Consider the following 23,786-nt stretch of genomic DNA (forward strand, 5'->3'; position numbering starts at 1 on the left):
TGGTGATGTCCACGTGTACAGACATCTTTTTGGTTGCTCAAAAAAATTTGTTGGCAAGAAACAAATTATCGGCTTCACATAATTCAATAAGTCTTTCTCCTGCTTCATTTCTGTCTCCTAAGCCCCATTTCCCCACAATTCCTAGTTCTTCTCTCTTCCCTCCTTTTGCATTCCAGTTCCCCATGATTATCAGCACAACTTGTTTTGGGGTGTAATCAATTTCCTCCTGTACTTCTGTGTAAAATCTCTCCAATTCTTCTGCTTTTGATGTTGGAGCTTAAACTTTAATCTCATTGATATCACTCACTCAGACCTTGCGTTGTAGCTCCTAATTGCTTTTGCTACATCACTTCTCACTATTAAAGCAACCCCATTTCTTCTTGATTTCTCATTTCCTGCATAAAATATTTTGTAGTTGCCCGATTGAAAATGTCCCATTCCAGTCCATTTTATTTCACTCACACCAAGTATTGTAATGTTGATATGCTTCATTTCTTGCTTGACAATTTCTAACTTTCCCTGGTTCATGCTTCTCACATTCCATGTTCCTACTGTGTGCATCGTACAACTCCGGACTCTCCTTTTGCATCTGTGCGCATCAGCCTCTGGGCTTCCTTTCAGCTTTGACCCAGCTGCGTCATTAGTCACAGCGCTACTTGTCCTTTGTTCTTTCCCAGTAGCTTGGTGAGTGCCTTCTGACCTGGGGGTCTCATCTTCCAGCACTATCTCGTGTTGCATTTGGAATACTCTGTTCATAGGGTTTTCGTGGTAAGAGGTATTCAGAGGTGGTTTACCATTGCCTTCCTCTGAGTTTGGATGCATCTTAGTCTGGTGTCTCAGCTTTGACCATTCCACCTTGGGTGCCCCTGCTAGAAGTCTAGCCTCTTGGTCTAGATTCCTGACGGCATTGCTCTCAGCGTCTTCAACACTCTCAAACCCCCTCACCACGTTAAGGTGTGCAACCTAAAGGGGGATGCACTTTAACACATCATAAAGACAAACTTTAAAATATATTAAAACAAAAACATCCTTAAAAACGTGTTAAAACAAAACATCTTTAAAAACATTTTTAAAAAAGGTTAAAGAACATCTTTTTTTAAAAAAGGTTTAAAAACATCTTAAAAAGCAATTACAACACAGACACAGACTGGGATAAGTTCTCTGCCTAAAAGGCTTGTTGAAAGAGGAAAATCTTCAGTAGGCGCCGAAAAGATAACAAAGATGGTACCTGTCTAATATTTAATGGGAGGGAATTCCAAATGGTAGGTCTGTTCCCTATGTTGTGCGGAACGGACCTCCTGGTAAGATGGTCTCTACAGGAGGCCCTCACCTGCAGACTGTAGTGATCTGCTGGGTATATAAGGGGTAAGACAGTCTCTCAGGTATCCCATTCCTAAGCTGTATAGGGCTTTGTACACCAAAACTAGAACCATGAGCCCGGTAGCTAATAGGTAGCCAGTGCTTGTGACAAAAGATGCAGCAACCTTGCTGAAATTAAGCTGGTCTAGTTCTGTTCAGTGCCTGCATGGGAGACCCCCTGAGAGCCACAAGCATGCTACCTTGAGTCACATGAGAGAGCCTGATCTACACATATAAGCTCCCCATACCATTAGAACTCTATTGGGGTTCTAATAGTACAAATATACAAATGTAGAGCAGGCTTTCCACTCCAGACATTCGGCCTCAACACATGAACAGACCAATGGGAATATCATGTAGGGGGCAAAGCTAGTAAGCATGCACACATTCCCTCCTCTGCAGGCAATGGGGAATGTATGAATCTGTCAACCATAAATTAGGCTTGTAGAGTAATCTTGGGCCTTTTAGGCAGCTGGGTTATCTGTGACTGATGGAGTAATGATTTTGCCATCTGGGCAGGTGCAGAGCTTTGCAGTGTTTCCCCCCACCCTCCACTTTTCATTAAGAAGAAGACTGGTTGCTAGGTATGCTTTTTTATCAATTTCTTTCATTAAGGTTGTCTCCATCTGTTCTTGGACAGATGGGATATAGCTATGCTGACCCATGTTTTCATGTCCTCCATGGTTTTATACCCCACAGTCTACTGTGAGCTTCAGTGAGTGCAGAATGTAGCTGTCCATTTTTTCATGGATTTGGGACAACATGTACTTTATCAGTCTGTATTACTGTTGTTATCATTATCCTTATGTATTAGATTTGTCAGTTGCTTGTTATCAAAAGGTCTCCAAACAACTTACACCCCATTTAAAAACATAAACATAAATACATTATACAATTAACAGAATTCATACAACACATCTGCAGTTCGTTAACAGCCCCACCCCAATAATACCTACAGGAAGCTTTGGCAGCCAGGATTTTTTATTTTTTTTGTAACAGTAACTGGTAACTGGTACATTCTAATTTTTTTCTCTATTTTTTTGCTTCCTATAGGTAGGCGTACCTCCCATTAAGGTAGGTGTACCGGCAGCACATTTTTTTTACCAAAAAAAAACTGCTAACAGCAAAACACCATCAATTTCACTGGTTACAAATATGCTTCTAAATCCGATTCAACAGGTGTTGGTTTTGATCTTTAAAGCCCTTGATAACCAGGAAGCAACATGCCTAGAATGCCCTAGGGGGACCTATCTCTTTGCCACTGTTGCCTATTTGTGTGTTTGTCTGTGTGTGCCCCCTCCCTCTGTGCCTTGTCCTCTGTGCACTATTGTACAGTAGAGGATGTACTTCTTATTCTTGCCACCACACATACATATGGACAGGGTAAGCAACAGGCAGCAAGTGGAAGGTGGAAAATTATCTAGGACACTGTGAGGGATCAGCTGTAGACCTCCTGCTGCTGCCACCTTCCTGGTGCTGTAGCTTCCAGAAGCAGGGCCTTTATAGTGACTGTACTGTGGAATTATCTTCCTTCAGAACCAAATGACTGAACACAGAACTGAACTTGGCCCTCCCCAGTTCCACACTATCCACTACAACAAACTGGCTTTCATAGCAATTGATACATAACTTTGACTGTTAAACTACAACAAAACAAAAGCAGCAACAATTTTTTTTTGGGGGGGAAATGTCTTTTTTCTGCTACAAGTATTCCCATAATAACTGGATTCATTCATTTCATAAGGATCATTCTTTTCAGTACATAAAATGTGAGTAGTTTACAACAGAGGGAGCATGCTAGTTAGCTGTTCAAGATACAATCAACAGATACTGTCTAAGATGCAACACACCAGCCTCTAGGGATGGAAGGCTCTGTCTCTTTCCAGCTTGTGCCATCTTTGCATGCTTTTCCTCATCAATTCTGTTCCATTACATTTCCACATTAATTTTTATATATTTATCTGTCACTATTTTTTAAAAAAAAATCAATGTGCATTTAAATGTGTATTTTTTCTCATAATAGTGTTGAAATGAATGCATTCTCTAAAAATACATCTTTAAATGCATTTTTAGTGTATATAAACTTCCAAGAATTGTGTCACAGCTTTCAGAGGAGTACAAATTCTATTCAGTATATTATTATTATTATTATTATTATTATTATTATTATTCCACCTTTTCCCCAGAACTGGGACTCAAGGTAGCTTACCAAAATGAAAACAAATACCGTTATATAAATAAAACCTATAGAAATTATAATTTAAAGGTAATTAAGCTAACAATAAATTAAAACCATTTAAAGGACACTAAATGAGTACACTAATGGTGATGGGAAGATGGTTTGTTCTGGATGGAGTTGCACTCCCCTGGAAGGAGCAGGTTTGTAGCTTGGGGCTACTCTTGGGTCCAGAGTTGTCACTTGAAGCCTATTTCCAGCTCTGGCTGGTTTGCCAGCTACAGCCCCTTTTGGACAGAGATAAGCACATAAGAAGAGCCTGCTGGATAGTGATGTCATGAGGATGGGCTGTAGTGATATCACAGGGGCAGGCCCAAGTGATGTCATTAAGCATGATACATTAAGCATCAACCATAGTTGCTTGGAGCATACAATTCAAACAAAAACATTTCTCTGATTGGAAATTAAGATAGAAATCTTAGCTAAAAAATAGAGCCTGGGGAGGGAACATTTAATCTAGCCTACTTGATTCTGGCAAGAAGGATTTAAGTGCCCTCAGGCCAGCCCAGTCACCAGAAGGACATTGTAGGAAGAAAGGAGCCTAGTATTGTGGAGATGTTAGATAGGAGCACTCAGGAGTAAAGATGGATGCTCCTGAAGGCTTCAATTATAAACACCCTTACTGAGGGACTAAGCTCCATAGAACTCAGTAGGACTTCTGAGTAGATATGGTTTGGATTGTGCTGTTGGTCACGCTTGACTAGGGATCTTCTGCAAATATATCCACATCGAAGCAGAATTGGCAACCCCCTGCCTGAATGCCCTGCCCATACCTTTCAACATGGCTGCTCCAAACTTCTTTACAGATTTGATCCTTCACTTCAGAAAGAGGTCTGAGAAATGAGTAACAGTAAGAAGATTCTCTATTCTTTTCTGTCTACCCTGTGGGCTGCGATAAATTCACTTTGACAGCCAACCCAATTCCAGTGACTAATAACTGACAGAGAAAAAACACACATGGTTTGGTCTACTTTCACAGACAGCAGCTTGGGAACAACAACAATTGCAGCCACACTTCCCAGTATGTGAATTCTCTTTTACCACTCTTGGGCAAGAAACAAACCATCATGCAACCATGCAACCAACAAGGTGCGTCATCAGTGGGTTTAAGGGGGTTGAGCTGAGTGTAAGGAACCACTGTTGTTGCTTCTATGGATGTGAGTGAGGAGAGAGGTGAAAGGTAAATGAAATGCAAACAGAAAAAGAAAAACAAAAGACAGTGATGATTTCCTAAATGCAATACCATACCAAAAACATCAAAATTTCTATGAGTAAGGCAGAAAACTCAGCATCCCACAACCAATCGTGATTCCTAACCAAAAACCAAAAGTAAAAAATTCCTGGCAGCTAGTCAGCCAAGGTCATAGAAATCCCCATGCAGCACAAGCTGACCCGGGGCCGCAGTTAGTGCAGAATGCTGTGGCATGATTGCTGACAAGAGTGAGACCCTATCAGCACATAATACCTAAGCTCTGAAATCTATACTGGTTGCCAATTTGCTACCAGGCCAAGTTCAAGGTGTGCTTTCCATGCAAGGGGTGCCACACAGTACTTGTTCTTATCTTGTAAGAAATCAGTCCTTTAGTGTGGCAGCACCTATGCTTTGGAACTCCCTGCCTATTGACAATAGGCAGACGCCTTCATTGTACTTTTTCAGCACCTTCTAAAAACATTATTGTTTAGGCAAGCCTACCCAGGCATATAGAAGCTATTGTGTTATTTATCTGTTTTTAACTCATTGTTGATTTCATTATTTTGAATGTTTTGTCTTTAACTGTTTTTATTCTTATTATTATTCCAATAATTTTATTCTTTTAATTCCTTCTGTAAAACCGCTTTGAGATTATTTTACAATTAAGCTGCATATAAATGTAAATAAAATACATAATTAAATTTTGGAGTCACTGTGGCTCTTGGATCTCTTTCCACTTTTAGGAACAAAGGCATCTACCTTATACTGACTCAGGCCATTTGATACAATCTAGCTCAGTACTGATGACATGGACTATCATTGGCTCTCCAGGATTCCAGGCAATAGTCTTTTCCAAAAATTGAATTCTGGACCTTTGCATGCAAAGCATATACCCTGCCACTGAGCTACAGCCTTTCCCCTGTTTAAAAAAGTATCTTTTAAAATTATTCTTTTCAATTCACTAATGAATGCACAGCATACCTAGGGCAGATCCACATCATTTAAAGTATATTTCACACACATTTGAAGCACATGAGTCCCATCACAGAATCATGGGAACTGTAGGTTGTTAAGGATGGTGGGAACATGAACTGTGAGGGGGAAACTACACTTGCCAGGATTCTTTAGGGGAAGTCATGTGCTTTAAATGCGAGTTGGATGTGCTTTAAACACATTGTGTGGATCTACTTCATAACTTTGCCTGCATGTATATCGTTTTAATTAATTTTTAAAAATGGAAATGAGCTACAAAGTTAACTGGGTGACCGTGACTGCTCATAATCTCTCAGCCTAATCTGCCCCTCAGTATGAAAACTACAGAGGGGAACCATGACAACCCCAAGGAAGAAGGGCACACTTAAAATGTAGAGGTAGTAATAATGTACAAGCATAGTGTGAAAGCAAATACTTATCAGGACCTGGTATGAAGAAATATTTATACAAGCATGACTGTCAAAGATGTTTATTATTTATACAGCCTGTGAAGATATTTGTAGTGCAATACTATGTTTGTGTACTTAGAAGTGAGTCCCAATGTATTCAATGAGGCTTACTCAAACAGGGAAGCGTGCACAGAACTGCAGCCTCAAGTGATAAAGCACACTCAACTCAACCCAAAATTCAGAATCATGCCACTTTTAGTTGTTTTGCAACTGTTTATACTTTTTATGGTTATCGGATTTTAAAGGGATTTATTTCTTGTTGTGATCTGCCTTGGTTTCTAATCGGCAATCCTTCCTCACAGGGTTTTTGGAAAGACTCCATACACACACACATACACACTGGAAATATAAAAATACATAAACCCCATATAATTGTCAAAATGAGTTGGTCATTGCTGAACATTTTTTAAAAAATAAAATAAAATCAGCATTAGTTTCCTACATAATAAAAGCAGTGATATCTGTGTAAGCCCTGCCTAATTGCTTTAAAAAATAGCATTGGAGGGAGAAGAGAAAGATTTACAGCACAAACACAATGCTTTGCTATGTCACTCAAAAATCCCATTAATTTACAGCACAATCCTAACCATGTCTACTCAAAAGTAAGTCCTACTGAATTCAATGGGCTTTACTCTGGGTATGTGGGATTAGCATTGCAGCTTTGCTCCCAGAAAAGCAAGTACTGGATTAAAACTTCAAAATGCTGCCATCTTCAACAGGCAGGAAAATTTAAATTTGTTTGACTCCTGAACACAAGATAAAAAAAAGACTTTTGGTACTGCTGAAAACTTTATACTTGCTCAATTTATGAGATTTTCAGTTAAACAGGGGAAAAACACAATGGTTTCTATCTTTGCAATGGGGTTTAGGTACTGCCTGGAGGCCCAGAAATCCTTTGTCAAACACAACCCTGACTTCACTTATTGGCTACAAACCTGAAAGGGCAAGGTTACAGCAGCAACTAAGAGATCATTTCACGGAAGTTGAGGGGGGGGAAGCTGACATTTTGGTGTATATCTAAATGAACTAGACCACCTAGAAACTTAATTTTTTAAAAATGAAAGCAGAGTTTCCAGAGATTAAACTGACTCACCCAAAAACCCAGAGAGGACCCCAAAAATCCAAAGTCTCCAGGCAAATATTGGATACCTGGCAACCCTACGAGTTTATTTATTTTATTTATTTATTTATTCAACTTTTATACCGCCCGACTAGCAATAGCTCTCTGGGCGGTGAACACAAGTACAATAAAATCACAAGTATAATAAAATCACACAGTACAATACAACAGAGCATATAAAAACAACACAAACTAAAATCAATTACAACATATTTAAAATTGAATTAACTTAAATTGAAATTAACTTAAATTGAGATTAAAATGCCTCGGAGAAGAGGAAGGTTTTAAGAACATAAGAACATAAGAACATAAGAAGAGCCTGCTGGATCAGGCCAGTGGCCCATCTAGTCCAGCATCCTGTTCTCACAGTGGCCAACCAGGTGCCTGGGGGAAGCCCGCAAGCAGGACCCGAGTGCAAGAACACTCTCCCCTCCTGAGGCTTCCGGCAACTGGTTTTCAGAAGCATGCTGCCTCTGACTAGGGTGGCAGAGCACAGCCATCATGGCTAGTAGCCATTGATAGCCCTGTCCTCCATGAATTTGTCTAATTTTCTTTTAAAGCCGTCCAAGCTGGTGGCCATTACTGCATCTTGTGGGAGCAAATTTCATAGTTTAACTATGCGCTGAGTAAAGAAGTCCTTCCTTTTGTCTGTCCTGAATCTTCCAACATTCAGCTTCTTTGAATGTCCACGAGTTCTAGTATTATGAGAGAGGGAGAAGAACTTTTCTCTATCCACTTTCTCAATGCCATGCATAATTTTATACACTTCTATCATGTCTCCTCTGACCCGCCTTTTCTCTAAACTAAAAAGCCCCAAATGCTGCAACCTTTCCTCGTAAGGGAGTCGCTCCATCCCCTTGATCATTCTGGTTGCCCTGAACCTTTTCCAACTCTATAATATCCTTTTTGAGATGAGGCGACCAGAACTGTACACAGTATTCCAAATGCGGCCGCACCATAGATTTATACAACGGCATTATGATATCGGCTGTTTTATTTTCTTTTTTTTTTTTCAATAATTTTTATTCAGATTTTCATAAAACATACAAGACAAAATCATAAAACATTCAAAGACAAAAAACAAAATCAAAAATAGTTAAATAAAAAGAAAAAAAAAAAAAAATAAAAAATAAAGAGTAAAATATTGACTTCCCATTTGTCAAAGATCAAATCAGTTATAAGTCTATAATATATAACAATCCTGTCTCTTAAGTCATATTATAAAATCACTTTCCTCCAGTAGTTATCTTACTTAATCATCAAATCTCATAAACATTACTTTATTCTTTCCACAAAAAGTCAAAGAGAGGTTTCAATTCTTTAAGAAATATATCTATCAATTTTTTTTTTCCAGATAAGCATATCGATTAATCCATCTCATTACTAATTATGATAATCTTATTGTCATAACCATAGTCAAAATAAACATTTCAATTAATCCATCACATCAGAATCTGTTAGGTTCAATAATTTCAGTAGCCATTGTTCTATTATCTCTATTAGTTCCATTTTCCATCTTCCATCTTCAGTAGTCTTGTTAAGTCCAGTAATTTCAATATCCAATCTTCCATTATCAGTATTCCATAATAATCTTGCTGTCAAAGCCATAGTCATATAGTAAGAGTCTGATGGGGATTACCTCTATCCCAAATATTTTCTTGCCATCCATTCTGAATAGGTTGCTGAAATACTGCTGTAAAATCATATCTCTGTTCTTTTTTTCAAAATACACTGGGTCATCTCTTAAAAGTTTTTCCATTGTCACATGGCTGCAGTTAATTCCATAGATTTTCTCTATATTGGGCTCCATCACATCATTCCAGTCCAGAAGATTATCCATGCCATTGATAACTTTATCTCTAGAATCTTCATTCATTTCTTCAGAGATAACATTGAGTTCCAAACAATAGATTTTATTTCTAAAGTCCATAGACTCCAAATCTTGTTCCTGTTCCACGTTGGTTCCAATCTCCGGGATCTCCTCTCTCACAGGGACCCCTATTCCAGTCTCCAGGGTCACCTCTCTCACAGGGACCCCTGTTCCAATCTCCGGGGTCTCCTCTCTCACAGGGACCCCTTCCAGGATCACCTCTCTCACAGGGACCCTTATATCTTTAATCTCCTGCTTCATTTTACTCAATTCAATTTTCATTATCTCAATCTCATCCATTATTTTCTGAAACATAGTTATTTCCAGATTTTCAGCCACTTTCTTAATTGCCATTTTAAAAGAAAAATATAGGAAAACCACTTCTTATTTCAGCAACAATTGGGTTAATACTCCAAACTTGGTGACATCACAGTATAAACAGAGCAGACAGCCTTATCTCTCCAATAGTTAAGTAAACAAAATGCAGTTCCCAGGATCGAAACAATTAATGGCAATCGTCAAGAAACAGATTCGTCAAAATAAAATAGACCAAAAAGAGAGTAGTCTCAAAACAGTATAATATTTTTCAAAATAAAAATCTGGAATAGAAATCCCTCTTCTGTGTATATCTTTAGAATGCAAATCCAGGACAGCTTTTTGCAACAAAAACAGAGATAAGCTATTAATTAGTGCGTAGCAGAGAGAAGTTATGGCTCCCCAGTGAGATGTCAAAAACTGATCAATCTGGCAAATCTCTTTTAAACAGCAACAATTTAAGTCAAGTAAAAGAAAAATATAGAAAGAAGGGTGCTTGCCTGTTAGTGCGTTCTCTCTTAGAAGATAAGGTGAACGTTCGCTTTATCAGATAGAGCTTGCTGTTAAAAATCCGTCCCACCTTCGTCGGCTGGACCTCGTCCCATAAATTAATGAGATCTGGTCGTCCCAACAAAAATAGGCTTTGAGGTTAATCTCTTCGTTTCTCCCTACCCGGGAGAAGTTTAATCAGTCAAAAAAAAAAGAAAAAACTGACTGATATATCTGAATAAGCTTCTTTTGAGGCAGGAGCCCGTCTCAAAAGCAGGCACAGGCTAAGTCACCCTTCCCGGAAGTCGGCTGTTTTATTTTCAATACCTTTCCTAATTATCGCTAGCATGGAATTTGCCTTTTTCACAGCTGCCGCACACTGGGTCGACATTTTCATCGTGCTGTCCACTACAACCTTCAGACCCCATGAGCGTATATGTGAAATTCAGATTTTTTGCTCCAATATGCATAATTTTACACTTGTTTATATTGAATTGCATTTGCCATTTTTCTGCCCATTCACTCAGTTTGGAGAGGTCTTTTTGGAGCTCTTCGCAATCCCTTTTTGTTTTAACAACCCTGAACAATTTAGTGTCAGCAGCAAACTTGGCCACTTCACTGCTCACTCCTAATTCTAGGTCATTAATGAACAAGTTGAAAAGTACAGGTCCCAATACCGATCCTTGAGGGACTCCACTTTCTACAGCCCTCCATTGGGAGAACTGTCCGTTTATTCCTACTCTCTGCTTTCTGCTCCTTAACCAATTTCTTATCCACAAGAGGACCTCTCCTCTTATTCCATGACTGCTAAGCTTCCTCAGAAGCCTTTGGTGAGGTACCTTGTCAAACGCTTTTTGAAAGTCTAAGTACACTATGTCCACTGGATCACCTCTATCTATATGCTTGTTGACACCGAAAGGATAATAGTGTCAGCGCCAAGTGCACCTCCTCGGGGAGACTATTCCACAGTTTGGGGGCCACCACTGAGAAGGCCCTAGATCTTGTCACCACCCTCTGGGCCTCCTTATGAGTCGGGACCCAGAGGAGGGCCTTCGTAGAAGACCGTAGTGTATGGGCTGGTTCATACCGGGAGAGGCGTTCCAACAGGTATCGTGGTCCCGCGCCGTATAGGGCTTTATAGGTCAATACCAACACTTTGAATCTTGCCCAGAAGCATATTGGGAGCCAGTGCAGGTGAGCCAGAACAGGTGTTATATGCTCGAACCGCTTGGTCCTAGTTAGCAATCTGGCTGCCGCATTTTGCACTAGCTGTAGCTTCCGAACTGTCTTCAAAGGTAGCCCTACGTAGAGCGCGTTGCAGTAGTCCAAACGCGAGGTTACCAGAGCATGCCCTTGAAGACAACTCAGAAACTTCCACTGGTCCAAAATGCAGCAACCAGACTACTGGCTGGAATTGCTTTTAGAACTCATATAACCCCTGTTCTAAAACAGTTACCTTGGTTGCCTAATTCATTTCCAGGCCCAATTTAAGGTGCTCACATTAGTGTTTAAAGCCCTAAATAATTTAGGTGCCAAATATCTGAGAGACCACCTCCTTCCCTACAGACCCTTTCAGGAGTTAGGATTAGCAGATGGAGTCTTTTTTGTAGTTCCATCACCCTCAGACATTTGGGGGATCCTGGCCAGCGGCGTCACTAGCAGGAGTGTGGGGGGGTGCGGACCTGTGGTGCGCACCCTCCCAGGGACAGGACGAGGTGGCTGGGCTTGCATGCGTGCATGCGTGCGTGTGCACTGGAAGCCAGCCACCCCATCCATGCCCCTGGGAGGGTGCACGCCAGAGGGGCACCCAGCTGGAGAAGGCCTGGGAACGCTGGCGCGCCTCCCTCGCCCCGCCGATGCTGCTCCCGGTCTCACCCACCCGCCTCCAAGGAGTTGGAGCAGCCTTGCCGGGCAACGGTGTGGGGCAGAGCGGCTCTGGGTGTCACTCCCCTCATGGTGACACCCGGGTGCGGGCTGCACCCTCTGCACCCTGGTACTGACGCCCCTGATCCTGGCCCAGGAGATATCATTTTCTGTGGCAGCCCCTAAGTTGTGGAATTCTCTCCCCACACAGGTGCATCTGGTACCTTCACCGTACACTTTCTGGCAAATGCTAAATATGCACTTTTTTATCCTGGCCTTTGGCATTTGAGATGTATGCTTTCTGGAGCCACCCTACTCCTGTGATTGTGATTTGTTTTAATTGTCAATCAATCCGTCAGTCTACAGATTCAGATGTTGCTCTTTATCTTATCAAAATGAACATGATAAAAGGATGCAGTTCTAGAGAGTTTTTACCATGGTTGCTCTGGACAGCACATAGTTAATGGAATTTGCTATCACAAGGTGTAGCAATGGCTGCCAACTTAGAAGGCTTTAAAGGGGCATTAGATACATTTCTGGAGGATAAGGTTAGGAATGGATACTAGTCCTGATGTCTTTATGTTACCGATAGGATCAGAGGCAGAATGACTCTGAATACCAGTTGATGGGGAACATGATCAGTGAGCGCTATTACACTCATGCCCTGCTTGTGGGCTGCCCAAAGGCTTCCGGTTGGCCACTGTGGGAAACAGGAAACTGTACTATATAATCCTTTGGTCCAGCTGAGCTATTCTTAGACTCTTATGACTTCAATTGCCTTCTTAAGCTTTAATGCTACCTTTCTACATCTTCTTATGATTTTTATTTCTGATCAGCATCCCCTAAAAGATTTTCTCATGCCTGGGACTCAATGCCAAAACATCTAGCAATCAAACCTTCACATGGTTCTAATAGCTTGCTTTTAAAAAAACAAACCCACATAAATATCCTTGTTTCTAAGGATTGAATTACTCTCCTCTCTCCTTCCCTCATTACAGAGTATTTGCTCCATACTGGTTCTTTCTGTAGCAAAGTTTGTAGCAATGACGTCTTTCGTCTGAGTCATTCATAGTAAGGCTATAGAAAAAAGTCATATGGCCAAAGATATCTGGTGAAATCTCCCTTCCCCTGCCTTTTAAAAGTATAATTCAGAAGTCTTTGCACTTAATTGATTAACACTGAAGCTTTTGAACTTTCATAATTTTCTGGCTACCTTTTTATACCTAAATAAAAAGCAGACACTTTTTTTTATCAGTTGATGCATCTTGAATATGATGGCCCATGTTCCTTATGGATATAAAATTATAAACAGGAGGCCAATCCATGGAATCAAGAGTTGTGCATTTTCTGAACCACTGATTTGTGAAATCAGCCATGTGGATCTGAGTGGAGAATTTGGCCTCAAGTGTACAGATATTTCAAAGGCAAAATTCTTAGCATGCTATATGTTAATGAATTATTAATCTTTGTTTTCAAACAACTGAAGAAACATCTTCCTTTCCACAAGGAACTCATTATACTTTGTACATAAGTTACACATGGAATTAAATATAAATGGTACTTTGTGGCAGAAAGGAGTCTGGTTCTAATATGGATCATGTTAAGTCATTTCACGTGCATGAAGTAGCTCAAAAAGCAACTGATAAATATAATATGTACTATAAGATCAGCCAAAGCTCCCAATCTGTGATGAGGTTCATATTTATGAACATCAGTCAGGTTAAAGCTGCTTTCTAGGCATCCTCTAAACATTTTACTTAAATATTTATTTGATCATTAAACACAAAACATCCCAGAGCCTAATGAGCCTATCGTTTTGTTCAAAGTAAGCTTCCATTTTCTCTGCAAGATGCATGTTTACACTGCTTGCTTTTCAGCTGCATTTCAGTTGATCCCCAGTGAATATGTTTTTGAATGATTAATAATTTTGATGTAACATGTACATAAACACAAACTACCCTTGTCTCCCTGTTGGATCCTGCACATATTTGGATGGAATCAACATACAGAAGTTACAAGGAAGTAGCTACTCTTGTCAATATGATAAATAATTTGCTTGTAGGGATGCTTACCATCTCCCCATCTAAATTGCTCTAAGGGGTTTTGGAGTTCTGAGTAAACTGGAAGTGGAACTAAATGCATTAGGAATCATTCTGTGTTATTTCCAAATATTGTACAGTGCATGTACAGGTTGCCATAACGTTCAGTCCTTTTGGTTCATTCATGTCTCTCTCCCTCATATTTATTTATTTATTACATTTATACCCCACCTTTCTTTTCTTGATAGAAACCCAAGGCAGCTTACATATGGTTCCAGGTGGTCTCCCATCCAGGCACTGACCAGACCTGACCCTGCTTAGCTTCAGCAGGGTGCTGGCCTCATGTGCCTTCAGACCATAGCTTGGGCTATTAACAATGTCTATGTGCACATTGAAATGTGATGTCCCTTCCATAAAACAGCAATCTTGACATCACTATACTATTGCATTTTAAAATAAAAACAAGAACCAAGGTTCTTTTTCTGTGGTTTTTTTTACCAATGTGTATGCGGTGCATCAGTTTAGAGCATCAACACTGCACAAAAAAAATCTTGCTGCAATCATACACACACAAATAAAGAAACACACCTAGACTGCATTTTTGTAGTGTTGCATCAATGCATATGTATCCATCAAAATCAGAGCGGGTGGGAGACACACAAATGAGCTGAAGGACTGAAAGCTGCGCCAAACTGCATGATTTGAATTATTACTAATTTTGAATTAATTATAGGAATTCTCCTAGTTAAACTTAAATGCATGAGGAGTGGCATGTAGGGCACTGTGAACAACACATATGGAAATTAAGGAACAGGACAGGCCTATAGCTACAAAAGGGCCTGTATGGGGTAAATACACTGGCCCCTCCCTAAATTACTTTTTTTATTTTATTTTTAAAAGGCATGCCTCAAGCCCTTGTGATTTAAGGGAAAATACATAATCAGTGTTCTATCCAATCGTTTGTGAATACATTGGAGGGAAAGCTACAAGAAAACTCAGGAGCTGGATCTTGTACTGTATACAATCAGGTACTCATACATCCTAAACTTCTCCACCTTGCGGTTTCTCCCCTGCTTCATTTCAGCAGGGATAAGTGAGAGCACCGGGGAAGGAAAGAAAGAAAGAAAGAAAGAAGATCCGTTCTTTTGTTTTGCCCTGCCTGCTTTTTTTTTTCTTTTCAAAAAGATCCTTTGGCCATGTAGGGGAGGCCAGGAAATACCCAACTCCAGCCTTTTAAAAAAATAATCTATTGCAAACCGTCCTGCTGCAACATGTGTGTGTGACAGAATGCCTGCCTTTCAGCATGCGCAGAATACGTTTAATTCACCAATGAATAGCTGCTGTGCTCGCCTCTGCTACTTGCAGCTGAGGGTTGAAATAATACATGGACACAACAAGCTGGGTTGAACAAACGGCCACTTTATTAAACTATAACAAACCCCTGAAACTAACCTGCAGAGGGGAAACATAGGTGCGGGAACTCTCTATAAGCAGGCAGTTGCTATACAGCAGGGGTGGCCAAACTTGATTAACATAAGAGCCACATATGATAAACTTCAGATGTTTGAGAGCTGCAAGACATGAACAAATACGTACTTAAGACATTGCTGGTTGACAGCCACCTCACTATGCAGAAGAAAGAGACATCATTGGGTTTATCTTCAAACTCCAGTTCTTCAATAACATTTTTGAACTGTCCGTGGGTCTTCCCATTTAAGCGTATGAAATTGACAATTTCAAGAACAGATTTCAAAACATTTTCATACTTGAAGTACATATATGTCAAAGAGCTGCACATATATGTCAAAGAGCCACATGTGGGTGGCCAGCCCCTGCTGGGGCAAGGGCAAGCCATTCTGCTTAACCCTTATCCCCACCACACCCTGTAGGTGAGCAGGGGGGTCTTCCCATGTCACCCCTGGGTCCTACAACTCCAGGTGGATGACGTAAGTTGGCCCCAAAATCAGCCCATATCCTGTCCTCGGGCTCAAAAGCCCTGACTGTCAGGCCTCCAGAGCCACCAATCACCTCCAAATGTGCCTAACGGGCCACCTAGCTGTCCTTACTTACTTCCCTTCCCGCACCTTGCTGCACAAGTGACCAGATAGCCTAAACCAATTCAGGGAGTTAACCTTAATCTTGTCAAATTAGCCAAATTAGCCAAAATAACCTAGTAACCACAATGCCCCCTATCCTGATTCCATACCACCACCACAGTGGGGAGTAGGCAAAAAACCTGCCCGCCAACAAGGGTGGGCAGGATAAAAATTCCTACTCGGCCCTGAAGTGACCAGATCACACCATAGCAATGGGAGGGTGAGGTGGGCAGGACACACCAAGAGGAGGTTTAAGGGGGCAGCGTGGGCTTAAAAAAGCCCTGATGCCCCACCCCCATGCAGCACGCTGCATGCGCACTTTGTGTGTGATGTGCAACCGCTGCCCTCATCTAAGATGGCAACGAGGGCTTCAGCCCCTGGCCACAACTATGCCTCACCCGCCCAGGCTGTGCTCGGGCGAACAGAGCAAGACTGCTCCTTTTAGAACTCACTAAAGCATCACTGCTAAAGGAGTGATGAGATAGAGTATCCAGACTGCATCCACACCCCCAGACATGTAGGGAGGGAACATAACTCAGTGGTAGGGCATCTGCCATGCATGCAGAACGCCCCAAGTTCAGTCCCTAGCCCCTCTATTGGGGAGAGGAGGACAATGATGGGAGTGAGGTAAGTGTTCTCCTCTCTCGCACAATTAGTGGTGCATGGGTTTGAACTCCTGAATTAGGGCTTAAGGCTGCCAGGGCTTAAAATGGTGGGAGAAGGGTGAATGTTTGTGAAGTGCCAAAATTGTTAAGTGCAATAATGCATTGAATATATATTATTATTATTATTTATTGAATCTATATCCCACCCTTCCTCCCAAAGGAACCCAAGGCGGCACATAGCTTTTTCTGTTTTGAATGGAGTCTCAGTGAGTGGTCAGCCAAGAACTATGGGCCTAGATCAGGATATGGGCATTTGGTACTTAAATTCGAACTGGATTTCAATTAAGGCTATAATCTTATACCCACTTTGTTCAATAAAATCAACCAGACTTCCTTCTGAGCAGACATGTGTAGGATTGCACTGTAAATCAGTTTCAGCACATCAACTTTATATTTAGGATACATGGATACTGATCCATGTTGACTTTTGATGCCCTCAATGTATAGATGTTCAAGGCTATAATTTGCACCTCATCTTTAAGCAAATTGAACTGACTCTCACTTCCTAGTCTAATACACAGATTACTAATACATTATCCTTGAGGTTTCACACTTCTCCAAATTTTGTGATGCAGTTCTCAGAATAAATGCACCAAAGTACATATTTGGATTAAAATGCACATAAAATGTACATTTTGAGGTAAAATGCATACAAAAATGTGTTTTGGAAAAATATTTTGGAAGAAAATGTGCTATTTTAAACAAAACAATCACAGATAGCTGCAGAAACAGGACAAATGGACTTATGAATACTTGTGAAACTCACATAGACAAGTAATAAATGGAACCATCCGTTGTCTTATCCCTCCTCACCATAAAATTTGGGCCTGAAATTGGGAAATCTGCTCATCCCTATTTGGCCTTCCAAATCAAGGGAACAGATGGAGAAGTAAAAATGAAATCTGAGGTTTCTCACCATTTGTTTAGAACATCCTGCATCAATTAACAACTTCTCACATATGAATACATCCAGACTGATCCATTTTTGTGAGGCTTGCACATGGCATTATTACAACGGGCTTGTACAATCTATGTCCTAATTAGCCCTCTGCTTCAGGATCTTGTTGCATTAAGGCTGTCATCTAGACACGGTTATGTGGAAGTACATCTCATTGAACTCATAGAATCATAGAATAGTAGAGTTGGAAGGGGCCTATAAGGCCATCAAGTCCAACCCCCTGCTCAATGCAGGAAATTAAATCAAAGCATTCCCGACAGATGGCTGTCCAGCTGCCTCTTGAATGCCTCCAGGGTCGGACAGCCCACTACCTCTCTAGGTAATTGGTTCCATTGTCGTATGGCTCTAACAGTTAGGAAGTTTTTCCTGATGTCCAGTCTAAATCTGTCTTCCTGCAACCTGAGCCCATTATTCCGTGTCCTGCACTCTGGGATGATTGAGAAGAGAACCCAGCCCTCCTCTTTCATGTACTTGAAGAGTGCTGTCATATCTCCCCTCAGTCTTATCTTCTCCAGGCTAAACACGCCCAGTTCTTTCAGTCTCTCCTCATAGGGCTTTGTTTCCAGTTCCCTGATCATCTTTGTTGCCCTCCTCTGAACCTGTTCCAGTTTGTCTGCAACCTTCTTGAAGTGCGGAGACCAGAACTGGATGCAGTACTCAAGATGAAGCCTAACCAGTGCTGAATAGAGGAGAACTAATACTTCACGCGATTTGGAAACTATACTTCTGTTAATGCAGCCTAATATAGCATTTGCCTGTTTGGCAGCCACATCACACTGTTAGCTCATATTCAGCTTGTGATCAACGACAATTCCAAGATCCTTCTCACAGGACGTATTGCTGAGCCAAGTATCCCTCATCTTATAACTGTGTATTTGGTTTCTTTTTCCTAGGTGTAGAACTTTGCATTTATGCCTGTTGAATTTCATTCTGTTGTTTTCAGCCCAATGCTCCAGCCTATCAAGGTCCCTTTGAATTTTGTTTGGCTTCCATGGTATTAGCTGTGCCGCCCAATTTTGTATGAACTGCAAATTTGATAAGCATGCTCTGTACCTCCTCACCCAAGTTGTTAATAAAAATGTTGAAGAGCCCTGGGCCCAGGACCGAGCCCTGTGTTACCCCACTCATTAATTCTGCCCAGTTTGAGAAGGAGCCATTGATAAGCAAAAAACGAGATAAGATCAGTAGGGCTTAGTTCTGAGTTGACATGTATAGGATGCACTGCATGAGGTAGTTACATTTCTGTGATGACCTTGCTTGTGTGTATACTCTTGATAGATGTCTACTGATGATTCTCACAACTCCAAATTAAATAAACAGATTATCCTTTTAGTCAAACCTGATAAAGGAAAGTGGGATACATCCAAGAAGCACCTGGGAAAGAGTACATTAAACACATGGCTAGGGATGGGCTCATCTGCCAATTTCAGTTTCTCATTTTTCCAGTCTTAAATTCAGTTCTCCAAATTTCCTCATCAGTTTGCAATTTTTTTTAAAAAAAAAAGTTCTCATGAAAACCCAGCAGCATTTTAGTGTAAATTTCTCCTAATGGACACATTTTTGTATGCAATTTTGCCTAATATACAGATTTTTGCAAAGCCATTTTCCATAATGCATCTTTGTATACTATTTTCCCAATATAATGCATTTCTATGTACACTTTATTTTGGTATATGCATTTTTGTACACATTACTTGGCTGAAGAAATGTACTGCAAAATCCAGAGAACTATGATTTCAAAGGATGGCCATGTTTCAATTCTCATGTTGTTTCAGCAAGTGCAACTTAGATAGACTCACCTTTAAATGTGAAAAGAGTCAGATTTCTCTCCCATCCCTACATGCAGGCCTACTCCTTCCCCTGAACAGCAATGTACAACAAAGGTGATCTGTTCTGCATCCTTTTATCCCATGCTCCGTGGGACTCCTAGGCAAGAGTGCAGGAATTCCATTCAATGAAGTGTCTTTGCAAGGGTCAGCACCAGAGGGCGGCCAGGTCGAGCCCTGGCTGAGGGCCCCTGAGGGCCCCCTCCTTAGGGTGGGAGGGTAGGTCTCCTGTTCTGCAATTTGCGGCAGTGTTGGCTCCTAACCCTGCTGCGGATTGCAGAGAGGGAGTTCCCAGGCATCCCCTCAATACAGTGTGAGCTTCAATAAGCCCACACTCATGCCCCACTTACCTCTCCCATTCCTGTGAATAATATGTGTATGTGAACACATGCCTGCCATCAACCAAGATGGTGATGGGGCTTCCTTAAGGAGCTGATGCCCCCACTACCACCTTGGTTGATGGTAGGCATGCATGCACAGCATGCACATCATTCACAGAGAGGTAGGTGGGACGTGCAGGTTGCCTTGTTATTAACCCCATGCCACTTGTATGGGTGAGTTGGACTATGGCACCGTGGGCCTGGGGCAGGCTAGTGCCCAAGGGCCCAGTTATGCCTGGCGCTGGTCCTGGTCTTTGCCACTGTAGTGTGTTCACAAAAAGAAAAAAAATCCACAAGTCCAATCAGATTAATGATTCATTCCACATTAAAGAAATAGTGCAGTAATAAGGATTTAACATGGAAATGTTTATTTTATGGCTCCAGAACAAGTATTGTGGAGACAGAAAGATCTATTCATTCAGGAGAAGGAAAGCTGAAACAGTATTAATAGTTTTATAATATATGAGATCATTTCTGAACATTCCATAGAAGTATCAAACTAATAAGAACTTTTTCAGGTTTGTGGTTCCCCTTAAAGAGGGACCAGCTCATGAATGATAATTACCAAGAAAATATGCTATTTTGCCAACAGATTAGCAAAATGCAGATTTTAAATCAGAGATAAGAAAACTTCTGCCAGTTGTTAATTTATGCCATGTTTATAATTAACTTGAAAGTATTATTATATTACATAATGTATCTATAATTTGCAGTTAAGTAGTGCAGATCATTTATTGAATTTTAAGAATAAAACTACACTTAAACAGTCGTTAAGTTTTTGTGACATTCTGGAATCAAATTACTATAATTATGAGTCAGTATTCTGCTTTCACTTTAGAAAACATTGATAAACTGAGCTAACTAAAAATTCATAACAAAGTAAAACTTATTAATGTGTATGTTTAATAGAACTGTAAACATGGCAAGCAGAAGAGCTAAAACATTGTTGCAGTAAGAGTGAGCTTAAAAGCAAATAAAGAGCCTAGAAACTATTGCACATTCTGATAGGGCAGCCTTTGTCAAGCTGGTATCCTCCAGATGTTTTGAGCTAAAACTCCCATTAGTCACAGCTGGCTAGTTCAAACCATTTGGAGGACATTCGTTTGGGGCAGGCTGAGCTAGGACTGGCCCTTCCATTAGGGCAAGGATGATAAACCTCAGGCCTTTCTCTCTGGCTCTTGGTACCATAACCAGACCGCACACCCTAGGTCACATTTCTTACCAGCCCTAGATGGAAGATGTGAAGGGTATGCAAATGTGAGACTAGAAACTTGCTTGCTCTAGAAGGGTCAAATTCACATTAGTTTCTCTGTCCATTTTTGCCTCTGGCCCTACCACCACCGGCATGTGGACCCTGGAAGGTTGCTCAGGACAGAGTGCAGCCGTGAGGCTGAAAATGGTTCCCCATTGTTGCATTAGGCAGAGATTTGAGGTGTCAGGAAAAGATAGTGAAATGTTATTTAATTTATTATTACTGTATTTCTATCAATTGTATCAAAAGCCGCAGAGCGGTCAAGAACTAATAGGGTTGCACTCCCCCTGTCTCTCTTCTGACAAAGGTAATAATCAATCAGGATGACCAAGGCTGTTTCAGTTCCAAATCTAGAAATGGGTCCTGATAATCTGTTTCCTCCAAGGATGCCTGCAGATGAACTCCTGCCACCCTCTCAAGCACCTTGCCCCCAAAAGGGAATATTCACTACTGAACAGTAGTTATTCAGCACTTCCAAGTCGAATGAGATCTTCTTAAGGAAGGGATGGGCACCACCTCCTTAACAACAGGCAGCACCTCCTCCTCTCACAATGAGGCATTTACCACTTCCTGGACCCACCCACTGGGTAGTCAGTCTCCCTCGGCTAGCTTTTCTAAGCCATAACAGACAAGTGGTGAGACGACAAGAAGTTGGACCACTTACACTTTTGGGAGCAGTGTCCCAGTAGGGTCCCTGTGTCTCCAGCATCCTACAAGCAAATCAGCATGAAAGGAGGGGGTCAGCGACTGCGAAGAGTCTTCTAACATACTTCCATGTCGTTTCCTGTTGATTGAAGCTAATCAGAATAAGAGGAGGTGAGTCACACACTGGGAAGACTCTTCTCAGTAGCTAACACTCTTTTGTTTCATGCTGATGGACTTCTAGGGATGTTTGTTGTTGTGGGAGAAGGTATTAACAAGGATCTCATTATCAACCCAGCAGCAAAAAAAAGGGGGGGACGTGGTGTGATTAATATGAAGGAACCTTGCACTTCTGCATTTGCCCTTACATCAGTGTTTAAATTGCTCTAATAAAACCTGACCAAACTATGCTCTGGACATCTCATGGAATCATAGAATAGTATCATAGAATAGTAGAGTTGGAAGGGGCCTATAAGGCCATCATGTCCAACCCCCTGCTGAATGCAGGAATCCAAATCAAAGCATTCCCAACAGATAGCTGTCCAGCTGCCTCTTGAATGCCTCCAGTGTCAGAGAGCCCACTACCTCTCTAGGTAATTGGTTCCATTGTCGTATGGCTCTAACAGGAAGTTTTTCCTGATGTCCAGTCGAAATCTGGCTTCCTGCAACTTGAGCCCATTATTCCGTGTCCTGCACTCTGGGATGATTGAGAAGAGATCCCAGCCCTCCTCTGTGTGACAACCTTTCATGTACTTGAAGAGTGCTATCATATCTCCCCTCAGTCTTCTCTTCTCCAGGCGAAACATGCCCAGTTCTTTCAGTCTCTCCTCATAGGGCTTGGTTTCTAGTCTCCTGATCATCCTTGTTGCCCTCCTCTAAACCTGTTCCAGTTTGTCTGCATCCTTCTTGAAGTGCGGAGACCAGAACTGGATGCAGTATTCAAGATGAGGCCTAACCAGTGCTGAATAGAGGGGAACTAATACTTCACGCGATTTGGAAACTATACTTCTGTTAATGCAGCCTAATATAGCATTTGCCTTTTTTGCAACCACATCATACTGTTGACTCATATTCAGCTTGTGTTCAACGACAATTCCAAGATCCTTCTCACATGTCGTATCGCTGAGCCGAGTGTTCCCCATCTTATAACTGTGCATTTGGTTTCTTTTTCCTAAATGCAGAACTTTGCATGTATCCCTGTTGAATATCATTTTGTTGTTTTCAGCCCAATTCTCCAGCCTATCAAGGTCCCTTTGAATTTTGTTTCTGTCTTCCACAGTATTAGCTATGCCCCCCAATTTTATATCATCTGCAGATTTGATAAGCATGCTCGTACCTCCTCATCCAAGTCATTAATAAAAATGTTGAAGAGCACAGGGCCCAGGACCGAGCCCTGTGGTACCCCACTCTTTACTCCCACCCAGTTTGAGAAGGAACCATTGATAAGCACTCTTTGAGTACGATTCAGGAGCCAGCTGTGGATCCACCTGATAGTTGTTCCATCCAGCCCACATTTAGCTAGCTTGCTAATCAGAATATCACGGGGCACTTTGTCAAAAGCTTTGCTGAGATATATTATGTCCACAGCATTCCCACAGCTCTACAAGGGACGTTACCCGATCAAAAAATGAGATAAGATTAGTTTGGCAGGATTTGTTCTTCATAAATCCATGTTGGCTCCTAGTAATCACTGCATTGCTTTCAAGGTGCTTACAGATTGACTACTTTATAATCTGCTCCACAGTTTTTCCAGAGATTGATGTTAGGCTGACTGGTCTGTAGTTCCCCAGTTCCTCCTTCTTGCCCTTTTTGAAGATAGGGATAACATTAGCTCTCCTCCAGTCATCCGGCACTTCACCAGTCCTCCATGATTTCGCAAAGATAATAGACAGTGGCTCTGAGAGTTCTTCAGCCAGTTCCTTCAATACTCTAAGATGCAGTTTATCGGGCCCTGCCGATTTGAACTCATTCAAAGTGATTAGGTATTCCTTGACCATTTGTCTGTCAAGCTCAAGCTCCAATCCTGCCCCTTCTACTTCATG

This window comes from Rhineura floridana, chromosome 7 (genome assembly GCF_030035675.1).
Source record: "Rhineura floridana isolate rRhiFlo1 chromosome 7, rRhiFlo1.hap2, whole genome shotgun sequence".
NCBI lineage: Eukaryota > Metazoa > Chordata > Lepidosauria > Squamata > Rhineuridae > Rhineura > Rhineura floridana.